This window comes from Prionailurus viverrinus, chromosome D4, assembly GCF_022837055.1.
Source record: "Prionailurus viverrinus isolate Anna chromosome D4, UM_Priviv_1.0, whole genome shotgun sequence".
NCBI classification, from domain to species: Eukaryota; Metazoa; Chordata; class Mammalia; order Carnivora; family Felidae; genus Prionailurus; species Prionailurus viverrinus.
Window position 1 is genome coordinate 28,462,550 of NC_062573.1, and position 14,331 is coordinate 28,476,880.

The 14,331-nt window shown below is 50.3% G+C and overlaps 1 protein-coding gene across 1 annotated transcript in view; it reads left to right on the forward strand.

Moving 5' to 3' along the window:
* The window catches only part of SHB (SH2 domain containing adaptor protein B), a 136,113-nt gene that overhangs the window by 90,065 nt on the left and 31,717 nt on the right, over nucleotides 1-14,331 (forward strand). The gene's annotated exons all lie outside the window — the stretch shown is intronic.

Genomic DNA, 14,331 nt, shown 5'->3' on the forward strand with positions numbered 1-14,331 from the left:
CAAGGGCTTTCTTACTGTGTCTCTGGGCCTGTTGAGCTTCTTGCACTCAACCCTGGCATGACGTTTCTCTCATTGTACGGTTAGCCCTGTCAGTACCAGTCTCCCCCTGTCAGACTTTGAGCACCTGGCCGAGAGCCAGACATAGGAGTAGTCGTGAGGTTGAAGGTCAGGTTGCTCCCATGCATTTCACAGCCCCCTGTCTTCCTTTGGCACAAGGGAATCCAAGGACTGTCTCTGTCCCCTGGCATCGCCAATAAGGGGCTGTGCTCTTCTCCTGGCCGTGAGGGGAGCTGAAATGGGGCCATTGCTACCCAAGAGCTTACTTTCTGCAAACACCAGTTTGATTAAAGGGCTCGTGTGGCAGCTCTCCCAGACACCCAGGGCCTGTGGCATGAGATAGCATGAGATGGCATGAGACAGGTGGAGGGTCTCACACTCTCCTAGACTGACCACCTGTAGGTCCCTCGAGGGTAGGGTTACCTTTGATGCTGTAGTCTGGTCTGGCACTGTGCTGCTCACAGCACGGTCCCTAGACCAGCAGCATTGCATCCCCTAGGAGCTGGTGAGAAATACAGGGTCTTGGGCCCTACCCCAGACCTACGGAGTCAGAATCTGTTTTAACAAGACCCCCGGGTGATTTGCATGCATATTAAAAGCACTTAACCTATTGGACCTCAAATGTTCTAAAGGCTCTCAGACCAGAACTTGCCCACTTCTGCTCAAAGGTGTTTTTAGAACTCCTGTACATTCTATACAAAGGATCACAAGGTCTCAGCTAGAACCGTCTCCTTCTAAGTTTCTGGGCCGCAGGTGTCCATTCTGGACGTGGCTTTATGTCACTGAGTTGCTATCACAAGTGTCATTATAGGTCTACTTCTTAGGCTGCTGAGAGAAGACAGACTCAGAATCAGGTCCCTGTCTGTGTCTCATCAAGTCACTTATCTGTGCATGGCCTGCTCCAGAGTATAAACCAGCTGTTCTCTTTCCAAGAAGCTTTTGGCTTCATTCTGATTTCTGGGGCCTAGAAGGAAGCTGTTTCACTCGGGCTGAAGGGACGCTATGAGCACCTGTCATTAGTCATGACCGGATGCCTCCCCATGTCTGAATAGCCCATCGGTGCAGTGTTCGTAGGTAAGGAGCACCTGGTATCCTAGCCCAGAGTGAAGGTGGAGTGAGAGGTGGATGGGCCACTTTCCAGGTAATGAGGATGAGTTGAAGTGGCTTGAGTGGATAACTCAAGTGCTGCCATGGTCCCATTTGTAAACCCAGAAGTGTGGCTGCCCAGGATTGAAGGACGGTGTCCTGTGTGAGTCAGTAATGCACGTACATGAGTATGTCCGGACGTACACACTTTAGCAAGTCATTGGTGTCACTGGGGAGCAAGGCAGTGCTTGGCTAGGCCCTGTCCTCCTTACAACACCCGTTTGAAATGGTTTCTCTAGACTCTCAGGAAGCTCTCTGATGCTCACTGAGACAATGGAGTACAGGAGCTGGGAAGTGTCTGCGTATGGGATAAAGTTGGCTGGGCAAAATCGTTACCATCTCTTTCCTCCCTTTGTGTTCTCTGGTTCTGCATGTTTAGCCTGGATGAGGGAATCTGGGCAGTGTTTTCAAATTTCCAAAGGGTATGGATTGTGAGGGAGCCCCAAAGGGCAGAGCTGGACCCACCAAGAAGGAGTCACCAGCATTTAGGGTGCAAGTGAGTGGTGAGAATCTCATTTACACCTGGAAGTATAATGAGCTTCCCCTCACTGGGAATTTGCAACCAGCAGCTCATTTGAGGCAGGAATGATGATAGAGGCTTTGCCCAGCAGTGGGGGGTTGGTCTGTCACTTTGAGGGTTGTGTCCATCCTTCAGCACCCCACCATGCTGATCAGAGACAGGGAGAAGGGAAGGCCTCTGAATTATCTCCATGATTCAATCTATGAAGCAAAAGCGCTTCCTGCCTTTCAAAGTGCTGTCCTATACTGCATTCATGGAAAGAGGCACTCTCAAAAGAGTTCTTTGGCATTCTCCATAGAAGTAACCCTTCCCAGCCAGCAGCTCCAGACCAGCCTTTATGGAAGTCAGGCCCTTCCCAGCTCAGCCACACTCTGGCAATCTGGGGGCCGCTGCCTCTAGAAGGCTCAATTACCACTCCCCGGTTGTGGTGAAGACAGATGTTGCAGGGTATGAAGTGGTCTTAGCTTCTTGGGTATGAAAGTCTTCCCTCCTAGAATTCTCTGGCCAGGTGAGTGAGAAATACCACAAGCTCTCCAAAAAACCTCGGGCCTTCACTGCCTGCTTTTCCTCCAGGAAGCTGACTGTGGCCTCAGCCAGAACCTCCACCTGCCCTGCACTGGAGTTCCTTCCCACACGCGTGGCCTTTGTTGATCCCAGCCCGCAGAACAGATGCCTGGTCAGGTTTCTTGCACCGCCAACTGCAGGAAACAGACAGGCTGCAGCTCCACTGTGCACAGAGAGGTGGCGTGGCTTCTATCAAGCTGTCAGCCCCCTTCCTTCCCCATGGCAGAGACACCTACCCTTAGAGCTGGCTACGTTCGGTTCCCAGCCTGCTTTGACTCACCCCTTGGGAGTCTTTACAGCGACAAATTGCAAGGTAGCAGGTGGGTCTAGAAATGGCCTGTGGCACTCCCTGCCCAGTGTGGGGCAGGAAAAGCAGCCTAGGGTGATTCCACACTGTCTTGGGGCAGCATGGATTGGTACAGAGGGTCTAACCAGCCCTGGGCCTTGTGGCAGGGATTGTGACATGGACAAATGGAGCCTGCACAGGAAGTGTCCACACAGGGAAGGGCAGAAGAGCTGAGAGGATAACCTAGAGAAGCAGACATGGGCTCAGGGTGGCATGGATTAGGTGTCTTCACATCTCTGAGTGGCCACTGGGAGGATGAGGATTGAACCTGTCTTAGGAGCCTCCCATTTTCTCACCCAGGAAATGTGTCCGCTGCAAAGGGTCCTAGTGAGGCTTAAAGGACACGGCATCAGGAAAGTGCTGGCATCTACTGAAGCACTTTCTGCCTGCATTATCTCCTCTAATCCTCTCAGCCACGCTCTGGGGGATTAGTTTCCTCATTTTACTGAGAAAAAAGACTGAGGCCCAAAGAGAAGGGGCCCATAGCTAGTCAGCCACAGAGCTGGGATGTGAAGTCCAATTCCAGAGCCCAAGCCCTAACCCAGCGGCTGTCTGGGCTCCCTGCTGCCGTCAAAGATGCTGCATAAGATATGGTTGGAGCCCATGGGAAATGTCATCTGCCTTTTGTTGCCCTTGTACAGATTCCTCCCTATGTCTGCATCTGGGAGGATACTCTCCTGGGGTGTGCGATCCCACCTGGAGTGGTTCCAGCTGAGGATTCTGCAGAGCCCAAGTTCTGGAAGTTCATGCCTGTGGGGGGCGGCTAAGCAGAGCCATCCCACGGGCTAGTCATGCTCTGCCACCACTCAGCTCCCACACCATGGCATCCCACTCCCTCTTGTCCAGCTGGGGAAACTGAGGCCTGGAGAGGAGAAGAGAACCCCCAGAGACTTCATAGCAGAGCCAGTCAGGCCATACACAGAGGATAGATCAATATTTTCCTTTTAATCCAATGAGTACTGTTAACAGCTATATCCTTAATGGTTTGTAATTGCTTCTGAGAAGCAAATGATCAGAGTGCTTGGTCAAAGAGCCAGGTGGCAGGGAGTGTGTGAAGGGTGCCCTTGAGATCTTTTAAAGGAACAAAGTCATTTCTTTTTTTCATTTTCGACTCACTGTCTGAAGATTCATTTCTGTTGAAGCTACTTTTTGGGCGATGCCCTGGGTTCAGCCGGCAACAGGTCTGCTTCCCAGCAAAGATAGAAGACAGACAAATGACTCAGTGCTGAACATAGTTATTTGGGTATTTATCTGTCTTCGCCACTAGCTTCTCAGCGAGTTTCTCTGCCCTCAAAAGCTCAGGACAGGGGTGCCTCGGTGGCTTGGTCGGTTAAGCGTCCGACTTTGGCTCAGGTCATGATCTCACGGCCCGTGAGTTCGAGCCCCGCGTTGGGCTCTGTGCTGACTGCTCAGAGCCTGCAGCCTGTTTCAGATTCTGTGTCTCCCTCTCTCTCTGCCCCTCCCCTGTTCATGCTCTGTCTCTCTCTGTCTCAAAAATAAATAAACGTTAAAAAAAATTAAAAAAAAAAAAGCTCAGGACAGTGTTTTGCATGTCAGGAGTCAGTGGGGCAGTTGAAGGAGTCAGACAATCCCAAGTTCATATGCCAGCTCCACCACTCACCAGCTGTGGGACCTCAGGCTGTTCAGTCTCCGAGTCTTAGCTTTCCCATCTACAAAACGGGGATGCTCACAACGCTTTTCACACTGGATCCCTGTAATGATTAAGGGAAAAGATCTGGATGAAAAGACTTTGTTAGCCCTAAAGGGTCTCACTTGAGAGCATGGTTGTCAGTGTTCAAGGAAGGCCTATTGTACTAAATAAAATTCAATTTAATGTTAAAATAGTACCCCATGGGGAGGTACTTTGAAGGCTCAGAGGCCCCACTTACAAAGTCCATTCCTCATTACGCCTGGCAATGAGAAACATGGATGGTGTGGAAAGCAGTACTTCTATAGGAAACCGTAATCTCTATTCCTATAGTAGTTCCAATGGTGAGCCACCCAGTTTTTCTTCAGTCCTTCCCAAGGATTGGACCACTGGTCCCTGGGTGTGAGAGGGCCCCCATTGCCTTTCTCCCTTCTGTCCCCCTCCCCATTCTAGCCATGACACACTTGTGAATTGGTTGGCTTGCCCCAGAGCAAGCAGGGGACTCACCCAGAGGAAGCATTAAATAGATTGCTGGGTCACACTCCTCAGAGTTCCTGATGCAATAGGTTTCAGGGACAAGGCATGAGAATTTACATTTTTAACAGCGTCCCAAGTATTACTGATGCCATTGACCTGAGGGCTTCACTTTGAGAACCTACAGTGTACCCTGTATATGTTACATGTTAGGTACCAGGATCAGGGGGAGTTAGAAAGGGGATATCACAGCTCAGCTCAGTGGTAGCAATGCCACCTTCTCCAGAGAGCCCTTCCTGGGTATCTCCAGTCCCTTGCCCCCCCTCATCCCAGGTTGGGCTGGGACCTCTGTGCTTCTACCACAGCCTGTACATGGTGCATTGGTTTATTCTGGAAGAGCCAGATACACACTTGCAGGGGAAGTGCTAATGATGTGTTGGTCACCCCACCCCAAAACTCAAGAGACACCCTGTTGAGTTTTGACACCTGCCCAACCTCATCAAATAAGGCTGAAAGGGCAGAGAGAGGGCAAGTAAAGTCCTGGATATGTCTATTTCCTCCACAATTCTGAGTCATCTCTGAACCAGCTCAATTGACCAATTTAAAATAAACCTATTAAGGTAAAGGGACAAATGTGGGAAGGACAGGAAATTCACATTTAGAGAACACCACTTACGAAGCCCTGCAAGGTGGGTGTGGTTTCATTGTCCTCACACAGGTGACAGGGCTCAAGCTCAGAGAGGATGAGCAGCTTGCCCACAGTCGGACAGCAAATGAACCCAGGTCAGTCTGACTGCAAAACCTTTGCTCTTTCTACCGCTGCATTGACATCTCAAGTGTGGAGAAGGCAGGTCTGAACATTCCCTTTACCTTGTGCTGATGCGATGTGCCTTTGGTTGCTGTGGAGCAGTTGCACCCACTCCATGCTGACCTCGTGACTTGTCACTGGCAAGCGCAAGTGCTCTGAGTCTGGTAACTCTGATATTATGTGCATCAGACACTTCCTCTGGGCTTGCTGCTCCCACCAAGCCCCGTGACTCATCGTCATGCACTCAGAATAAACAGGCTCAGCCCCTGGAGAAGGTTCCTCGGGGAGTCTTAGACCTGCCACTGTCACCTGGCACACCGAGACACATGCCACCTCCTGCTCACCATGGGCCCCAGTGGGGCTTTTGTGATGCTTCCTGTCCCTTGCACAGCTCCCAGAATACCTTGGGCCTGCAAGGAAATTAACAATTTTGTTTGTATGGGGAGCTTTTTGCAATGTAATGAGTAACAGTTGTAATTAATGTTTAACACGTATGAACAGCAGGTCTGCAGAGAAAAGGGGGGTTTAAATGACTACGAAGAGAACTGGGATCACTCACTTCCTTTGGCTAATATCTTACTGAGGGACAGGTTTTTCCAGTTGGCTTTTCTACTTGACATATGAATGAATTAATTCATTCACTAAGCCCCCCCCAGAAAGAAAAGAAGAAAGAAAGAAAGAAAGAAAGAAAGAAAGAAAGAAAGAAAGAAAGAAAGAAAAAGAAAGAGAGAGAGAAAGAGAGAAAAAAAGGAAAACACTATTGTTTAATAGCTTTGGTTTGTCTACTAATTACATTGATAGATAGAAATGTTCCTTCGAGTGCCTTTGTCTCCTGTGTAACAAAAAGCACAAAGATTTGATAGAATCTTTGCTCTTCTGTTTGGCAGGGCAGACATCTTCATGTCAATAGAGATTTTTGTAAGCTCTGTGAGCTCAGAGACTCTGCCTGGCTTGTTCACCCCTCCAGAGTCCCCACCTAGATCCATGCCTGGCACATAGTGAACATACAGATATTTGTTAAGTTATTGAATAAATCATAGCTCAGGAAAACCAACCCCATGACTGCTTCAGCTCGCTGGAATACCTAGGTAATTGTGCAGCCTGCTCACACAGAGATGGTTTATTTTCATATCATTCTTTCATGCTATATATGCCTGTCTTCCCTCCAAATGTGGCTGAGGGATCTGCACCTGGACAGGCATTTTTGCCTGGCTGTTAACTGCCGCAGTTGCTACCTCTGTTCTGAATTCCTAGGAAGAAGCCAAGAGTGTGTCCCTGGCTGTCTGAGGATTGACCCAGGAGTCCGGATACCACATTGCGGGTGGAGAGAGTGGTGTGCTAGTGGGTGGCATGCAGCCCCCTGAGAGCCATGCACCTGGCTTGTCCCCTCCTGTCACTCTTCCTTTTCCTCACTGCCATCTCCAGAGCGATGGCAGCAGAGACATATAAACAGCTTGGTGGGGGCTTTTGGGCTCCTGGATGGGGGGACTTGTTTCCATAGATGCCCACCATGCAGGTCCTCTGAGGCTTGTGGATGGGGGGAGAGTCTCTTTGCCTAGCCCTAGGATTCTAAGTGAGCGTCTGTGGGTGTCTGTAGGTATAAACATCAGGAAACCTGCATCAGACACAAGCAGGCGTTCTCCATCTGACAGGTGAGCCCGACTCAGAACTAGTAGAGTACATATGAACTCAGGTGCCAGAGCCACGGGGTCTGGATTTAAAGCCCCGTGCTGCCACTTGCTAAGAGTGGGGCAAATTGCCTCTCTTTCCTCATCTTAAAATGGGTGGTAATTGGTGCCGAGAGTTAGGACACAGTCAGTGCTCGGTGGATGCAGGCTTTGGTATCACTGTCATTGTTAACTATGTTTTTGAGAATGTGTTACACTGTAGACAGGATTTGTGCTGACCTTGTTAGAAGCCTCTGGGATTTAGAAGACCTGGGTTGGAGTCAAGTTCAAATCTAGCTGTTGACTTGGGGCAAATCAGTCTCATTTCCAGCCCTCCAATTCTCATGTATAACATGAGTTATGACAAAAAAGATGGCTTGCTTCGGCAGCCATCAAGGCCTCTGCATTTGGATCATCCCATCATTTTCATCAGGATTTATCTTATTTCCCATAGCCGAGCAGCAGCCCTTGGGGTGGGGTCTTTGCACCAGACAGTGGTGCCTGTTTCCTATGGGGGGTGCAGAGTAAGAGGACGAGGACACACCCACCCCTTGTTCCAGGCCCTCCTTCCCCAGCCCAGACTTGAGTGTACATGCATGGACAGAATTCCTGGAACCCAAGCAGCATCCCGGTGCCTGCTTCAAAACCCATCCAATGCCCTGCTTCTCAGGGAGTCACCATTGCCTCCCTTCACAATGGAGACCTCTGTTCTCAGACACTGCCCAAAAGATGTGGCAGCGTGGTGCCCTGGGGCTTGCATGTGTCTGCCGAGGTGAACACAGAGGCCTCTTGTCGGCAGTCCTGGAACACAAACCAAACATTTGCTGAGCTGCCTGTTGTCTCCCAGTACCTGGAGGTGCTGCTCTCACGCACAGGGCAGGTGGGGTGGGGGGAGGTGGGGAGTGAAGCCTGCTCTTGAACTGGAAGGAAAGGGGGGGGGCTCACCTCTCTGGGCTTCGATTTCTCCATCAGTAAAATGGGAATTCTAATACTGATCTTGCCGTGAGAAGCACATGAGGTAACCTAGAACATATGTTTAGAAAGTTGAAGCAGCAAAGACCGTTGTCGTGGGAACAGATTTTCAGTCAATTGCAAGTGTTTGCACATTGTCGTGAAAGTCTGTGGTGTTTCCAGAGGCTCCAGGTGTCATGTGGTCCGCCCCAGCTCCCCAGACCACTGCACTGTCTCCCTCCTTGCCCCGTCTTGGGGGCTCACTACTGCCTGGGCAGCAGCCCCTTGTATGCTTCTCCACCCCTCCCCTCACACTCCCTTCCCCCCTCACACACACAGATAGACTAGACTAGAGTTGAGGCCTAGCTGTTGGCAGAATGGAAGCGTCAGCGCCAAGGACTGTGTGAAAGGGGTGCTTTGGACACCTTCATTCTAGTCCCTGTGGCCTTGTGTTTTCAGAGTATAGGGCAGGCCCCTCCTGTGAGCCCCATGTGATTTACAAGGTTTTCATTTCTGCTTCATCCACAGAAGGCCTAAAAAAACCTCTTCAGTGGGCTGAGAACTCCTTGCAAGGCCTTGTTTTCAGTTGTCTAATCCTTGTTGCCTTTGCTTAACAGACTCTGTCCTGCATAGGTTACTGGGAGGGTCAGAGTCTATTACTAACTACCTCCATATGGTATATGGTATAGGTATATGGCATATAGGCATAGGTATTGTCAACCCTGTTTTACAGAAGCGATAGCTAATGTTCAGAGAGGCCTAGAAACTTGCCCAAAGTCACACAGTAATGGCAGAGGCAAGAATCAAACATGGGTCTTTCTAATTCCATATCCACACCCTTTCCATGATGCCGAGCCACTATGGTTCCTCCATTCCCTGGCCTTGGTGTAGCCCATAGGCGGTTCTTTAAAGTCGGCTGCATGCTGGCTGTGCAGAAGTTCAGAGGAGGCTGAGGTATGAATGAGGCGCAATCTCCATTTGGTTCTGAAAAGACACCTACCTATACTAGAGACTGGGGTGGGATTAGACAATGGCATATACTGGGGATATAGGGCACAGAAGAGGAGAAGGGAATACTACCTGGAGGGTCTAGGTCAAAACCTCCCCTAGGAGGAGGTAGCACTGGAGCTGAACTTTAAAGAATAGCTAGGATCGTGCACCAAGAGATAGTGAAGAAAGGGATTCCAAGAGGGCAGGCAAGGCAAGGCAAAGGCCTAGAGGTAGTTGGTGGATTTGGGAAGTGGGTGGGGTTTTTTTTGGTTTTTTGGGGTTTTTTTTTTTTTGTTTTTTTTAAGTTTAGTTATTTATTTTGAGGGAGGGAGGGAGGGAGGGAGAGAGAGAGAGAGAAAGTGAGAGAGAGAGAGAGAGAGAGAGAGAGAGAGAATCCCAGGCAGGCTCTGCACTATCAGCACAGAGCCCAACACGGGGCTCAATCTCACAAACTGTGAGATCATGCATGACCTGAGCCAAAACCAAGAGCCAGTCACTTAACTGACTGAGCCACGCAGGCACCCCTAGGGGACTGGCCATTCTTTGTGACCGGAGCCAAGGGCTGGATGTGGATCCCAGAGGGGTTTTGTAGGGAAAGGTGGGTCCAGAAGGTTGGACTAAAGTCCAAGTCACTGAGGATCTTGAGCACTAGAGTGAAAAGTTTGCCCTCCATCCAGGGATACTGGGAGCCAGCAAGGGTTCATGAGCCCAGCAGAGCTGTGCTTTAGAAACCTATTGGCTTTTTGGAACTTGTTTTCTCTGACCAGCCCTGAACGATAAACAAGAAAGGAGCTAGACCCTGAAGGAACACATTTATTTCATCTAAGCAAACGTTTACTAAATACCATCTCCATAACAAGCACTACTTTAGGTTTAGGAGCAAACAAGAGATTGGAGAGGAAAAAGAGAAAGAAAATAAATCCCAGGCACCGTGTCCCCACAGAACACCCAGGCTGACTGGGGAGGAGTGGGAGGGGTGTCCGTGGAGCTGTGCCAAGTGTTTCTGGGGAGGAAGGGGCTCCCAGCAGGCAGTATCCGGGGAAGCATTGTGGAGGGGTGGCCTTTTGCCAGGTCTTGGAAGCTTCTAGATGTCATAGAGATGGAGTAGGAGGGTGGTCATCCCAGGCCTAGAGGTGGGAAGCAAACCACAGACTGAATGAGGGAGGCACAGCCCCTACCTGACCATAGGGAAGGAGGACCTGAGGGGACAGAGGGGGAGCTGGCAGTGGTGACTCAGAGGCCTGGGCTCCAGCCTTGCCTTCCCTACCCCCATCCCACCCTTTAGCTTTGAGACCCTTTGAGGTGAGTTCTTCCTCACCTCTGAGTCCCGATCCCTCACCCATCACACACGGGGTGGTGGGGCTATTGTGAGAGTCAGAGCCAATGGGGGTGCCGGGCACACCGTCTCCATTATTGGCAGTGACTAAACACAAGACCAGTTGGTATAAAGTCTGTAATACAAGTAGGAGAGGACCACCAGAGTTGGAGACTAATGCAGATGGAGGAAAGGCCTCCTGGAAGGGCAGTGCTGGGGGGCACCTGAGCTGGGTCTTTAAAGGCTGAGACCTGTTGTTAGACGGGAATTTTTGGAAGGACATTTGAGGCCTCTCACGTCTCCCACTGCCTCCCAGGGCCTGGTCCTGCCCACCTGAGCCTCCTCTCCCTCCTGCACAACTCTGACTTCCATTTGTAATTGCCTATAGGTGCAATTAATTAGGTTCTGTCGTTCTAATGACTCACAGGGGTGGCATATTTTTTCTCTAAATGCAGATATTCTTTTGAGGGTTTGTGTCTTTATCTTTTGCAGAAAATCACTAAATTAAAAGAATTGCCATTTTAAATTGCAGATTAAAGAGAAACTTAATTAGAAGGAATGAAAGCAGTTGTGTTTGGAGCTTTTGTTCTTAACATTTTTTTTTCTTTTGCTGCTGAATCACTGTACTTGCAGTTGGTGTATTTTATTTTAGGTGAAATGATTTGCCTAATTAAGCCTGTCATTCATCACCACCTGTTCCCTCTAAATATATGGCTATATTATTAAGCTTGCAGGCGAATGTATAAATTAATTCAGTGGGGAATTACAGTGTTGACTGGGATATTATTAGGTTTTATCCAGTTTATCTGGTATGAAAACCGATATTTTCTTCCAATAAAGTGAAACAACAGCTCATTAAGCTTCTTCATTCATTCATTGGGCACCGGTTATGTTGCAGGCATGTGCGAGGCATAGGGCACAAGGGTAAGTGTGGTACAGCCCCTGCCCCTGAGGGTCTCATGGGGCACCAGACCATGAAACTGGCCATTAGGATGCCATTAGGAGCAAGGTGAGTCTGGAGAGAGGGTGAGGTCAGGGAAGGCTTCCTGGAAGAGGTGGCCCCTGAAGGGCAAGTGGAGTCAGTTAGGTGGAGAGGCTGGCAGAAGCTTGTGGGGTTGTGGCCATTCAGGCAGAAGAATGGCCTTGAAGTGTTCATGGTACAGACTAGGCTGGACAGACAGCCAGGTCAGTGGCTGTGCTGCAGAGCTGGGGTTCCTTCTGCGATCAGTGCTCCATGCTCCATGCCTGTCCTCACCTTCCGTGCCAGGGGGTATGTGGTAGGATTTTATATTGACAGAAATCTCCAAATTCCAATTTTAGTCCCGAGGTGAACATGTCTTAAAGTTCCTCTGGTCTCTCCTCCTCTTTAGCCTGTGGCAAAACTATACCTAGAGCCTCATCTTCCCCCCACTTCCCAACCTCTTCCCACATCATGCCACTTCCCTGCCCACCTCAGCACTCTTAGCCCCCGGGCCAGAGGTCTGCTGAGCAGCCCCCTCTCCATTCCTAACAGTCTCAAAGTTAGCAGAGGGAGGGACCGTGGAAAAGTGCACACTGGTCCATGATCCCTGGCCCCCCTCTCCCTCTGTGCCCCAGATCTCCTGTCAGTGGAGCATCACAAAGAGTCTTGGCTGGCTCAGCCCATGAGTAGTCAAGTCCTGTTGGAGTCATCTCTTAACATCCCTCCCATCACTGAGGTATTCACCTCCATTACTTTCCCTAACTGGTCTCCCTGCCTCCCTGTTTGCCCCCCCACATACCCTCTCCATCAACAGAGTCAATCTGAGGATGGCATTCCCTGACTAACCCATCCATAAGATCAAGACCCAGCTCTTTAGAAAAGGGCTGTGTGACCAGGTGCTCACCTCTGCCCAAGGTCACCCATCCAGAGCTCTGCAAGGCAGGCGATTCACCTCTTCCCAAGAGGTGACCACCCACCCACCCAAGAACATACACCATTTGACTGGTTGCCATGAGGGCTGGTGTGGTTCAGCAGGAGCCCTGGTGGGAGAGCCAGGTTGCTGGGAAGCCAGGCAAGGGCTCATGGTGACATGTGCCAGGGCCGCAGCTCTGGGCTTCACCCCCTCACTACCATGGTGAAAGCCCAGGTTATCAGCCAGATGGAAGAGGGCTCTCTCAGACACCCAGCCCCAGGATGTGTACCTTAGAAGGGCCTTGTCATTGCTGTCTGTCCCTGTGGTTGGGACAGAACCGTAGCCTGAGAGGAGGGCAGAGCCCCCAGCAAGCCCTCACTCTCTCCCCTCCCCACACTTCCAGTCCTGGTCTCCCAGCCTGTCAGTGTCTCTAGGTTAGAGTTTGGCCTCTGTCCTCTTTCCTCACGAATTTTAATTATGATTTTCTGAGTCCTCACCTCCTGGAGAATGCCAGCCCTGTCCCTCTGGTGCTCAGGCCAAAAGCCTGTAGCCCATCGATCCTCTTTCCCGCACACTCCACTGGGAATGCACAGACAAGCCCTGTCGGCCGGTCCAGCAGTGGCATCCTCACTGCTCTCCTTGTGCACCTCTCTCTCTCTTTCATTTATAAACTTTTTAAAGAGCAGTTTTAGGTTCACAGCTGAATTGAGCAGAAAGTGCGGGGAGTTCTGATAAACCCCCATCCTCCACCCTTTTTGGCAGAGCCATCCTGTTCAAAAGTGCCAGGTGAGACCCTCCCCATCAAAACATCAGAATGACTCTCCCTTTCTCTCAGAATAAAACCAAAGTCCTTCACAAGACACAATGCCTGATGATCTGGCATGGTTTCCTCCCACCAACCCTCCATTCCCGCTGGACTGTATTGTGTCTGTCGCCCGAGGCATGTTCACACCTCTGGGCCCTTGAACTTGCTCTTCTCTCTGCCTGGAATATCCTTCCTCTGGGTTTTCTTCATGGCAGTTAGAGCAGCTGGTAGGTATGCTGTAGCTCAGACCTATCCCCCTTACTGTGTCTATCCCTGCCCGGACTCTAAACTCCTCCGGCAGGATTTCTGTCTGATTTGCTCACTGCTCTTTCTCCAGCCCTGACCTTGCCTGGCACATGGGAGTGAGTGTTGAGGAGCGGAGCAGGTTGATGGACAGGCTGCCAGCCTCCCCTGCAGTCATGAGAGTGAGCATGCACACGTGGGTCCAGCATGTCTAGAGCCTTCCATTAGCAGGAATCTCCTTTCCCATTGTTTCCCATCGTGGTTAATGCAGAGTGTGTTTTGGAGGGATGGAAATGCTTTGCAGTCCTGATGGATGATCTTGCTCAGCAGCAGAGACCTAGAACAAGTTCACCCACATTCCACTCTCCCCACAGTCAGAGCTGGGTTTTCCCACCACCTCTCCTGAATGTGAGGTTGACGGCTCGCCACTTCTGTGCTTGCTCTTTGGAGATCGTGTGTCCGTGGGCCTGCAGCTGGACCTGGCTTTGGGAGCTTGTTCCGCAGGCCCTGGCCCGTCTCACTCTGTGTGCTAGGCCCTTAGGAAGTTATTCTGTCATCTGATCTTCACAGTACTGTGGTGAGATGGGAAATGGGGCCTCAGAGAAGTTGAGTAACTTGGCCAAGTCACACAGCTAGCCACTGACAGTCTTGGGAGAGGAACTCGGTTCAATTTGGAAGCTTGTGTGAAGTACCTGGCACGGTGTCCACACTGAGCAGACATGATAATAATAAAAGTAAATATTTATTATAACGTTAATTGAATAGAACTACATGCCAGGCACTGTGCTAAACTCTCGGTGATGTCACCTGCCTGAATCCTCGCAACAACCCCATGAGGTAGCGACAGTTATCATCCCTTACAGAGAAGGAAACCAAAGTCCAGAGAGATAACTTGCAAGGTGGACTAACTGGTCTTCAGGAAT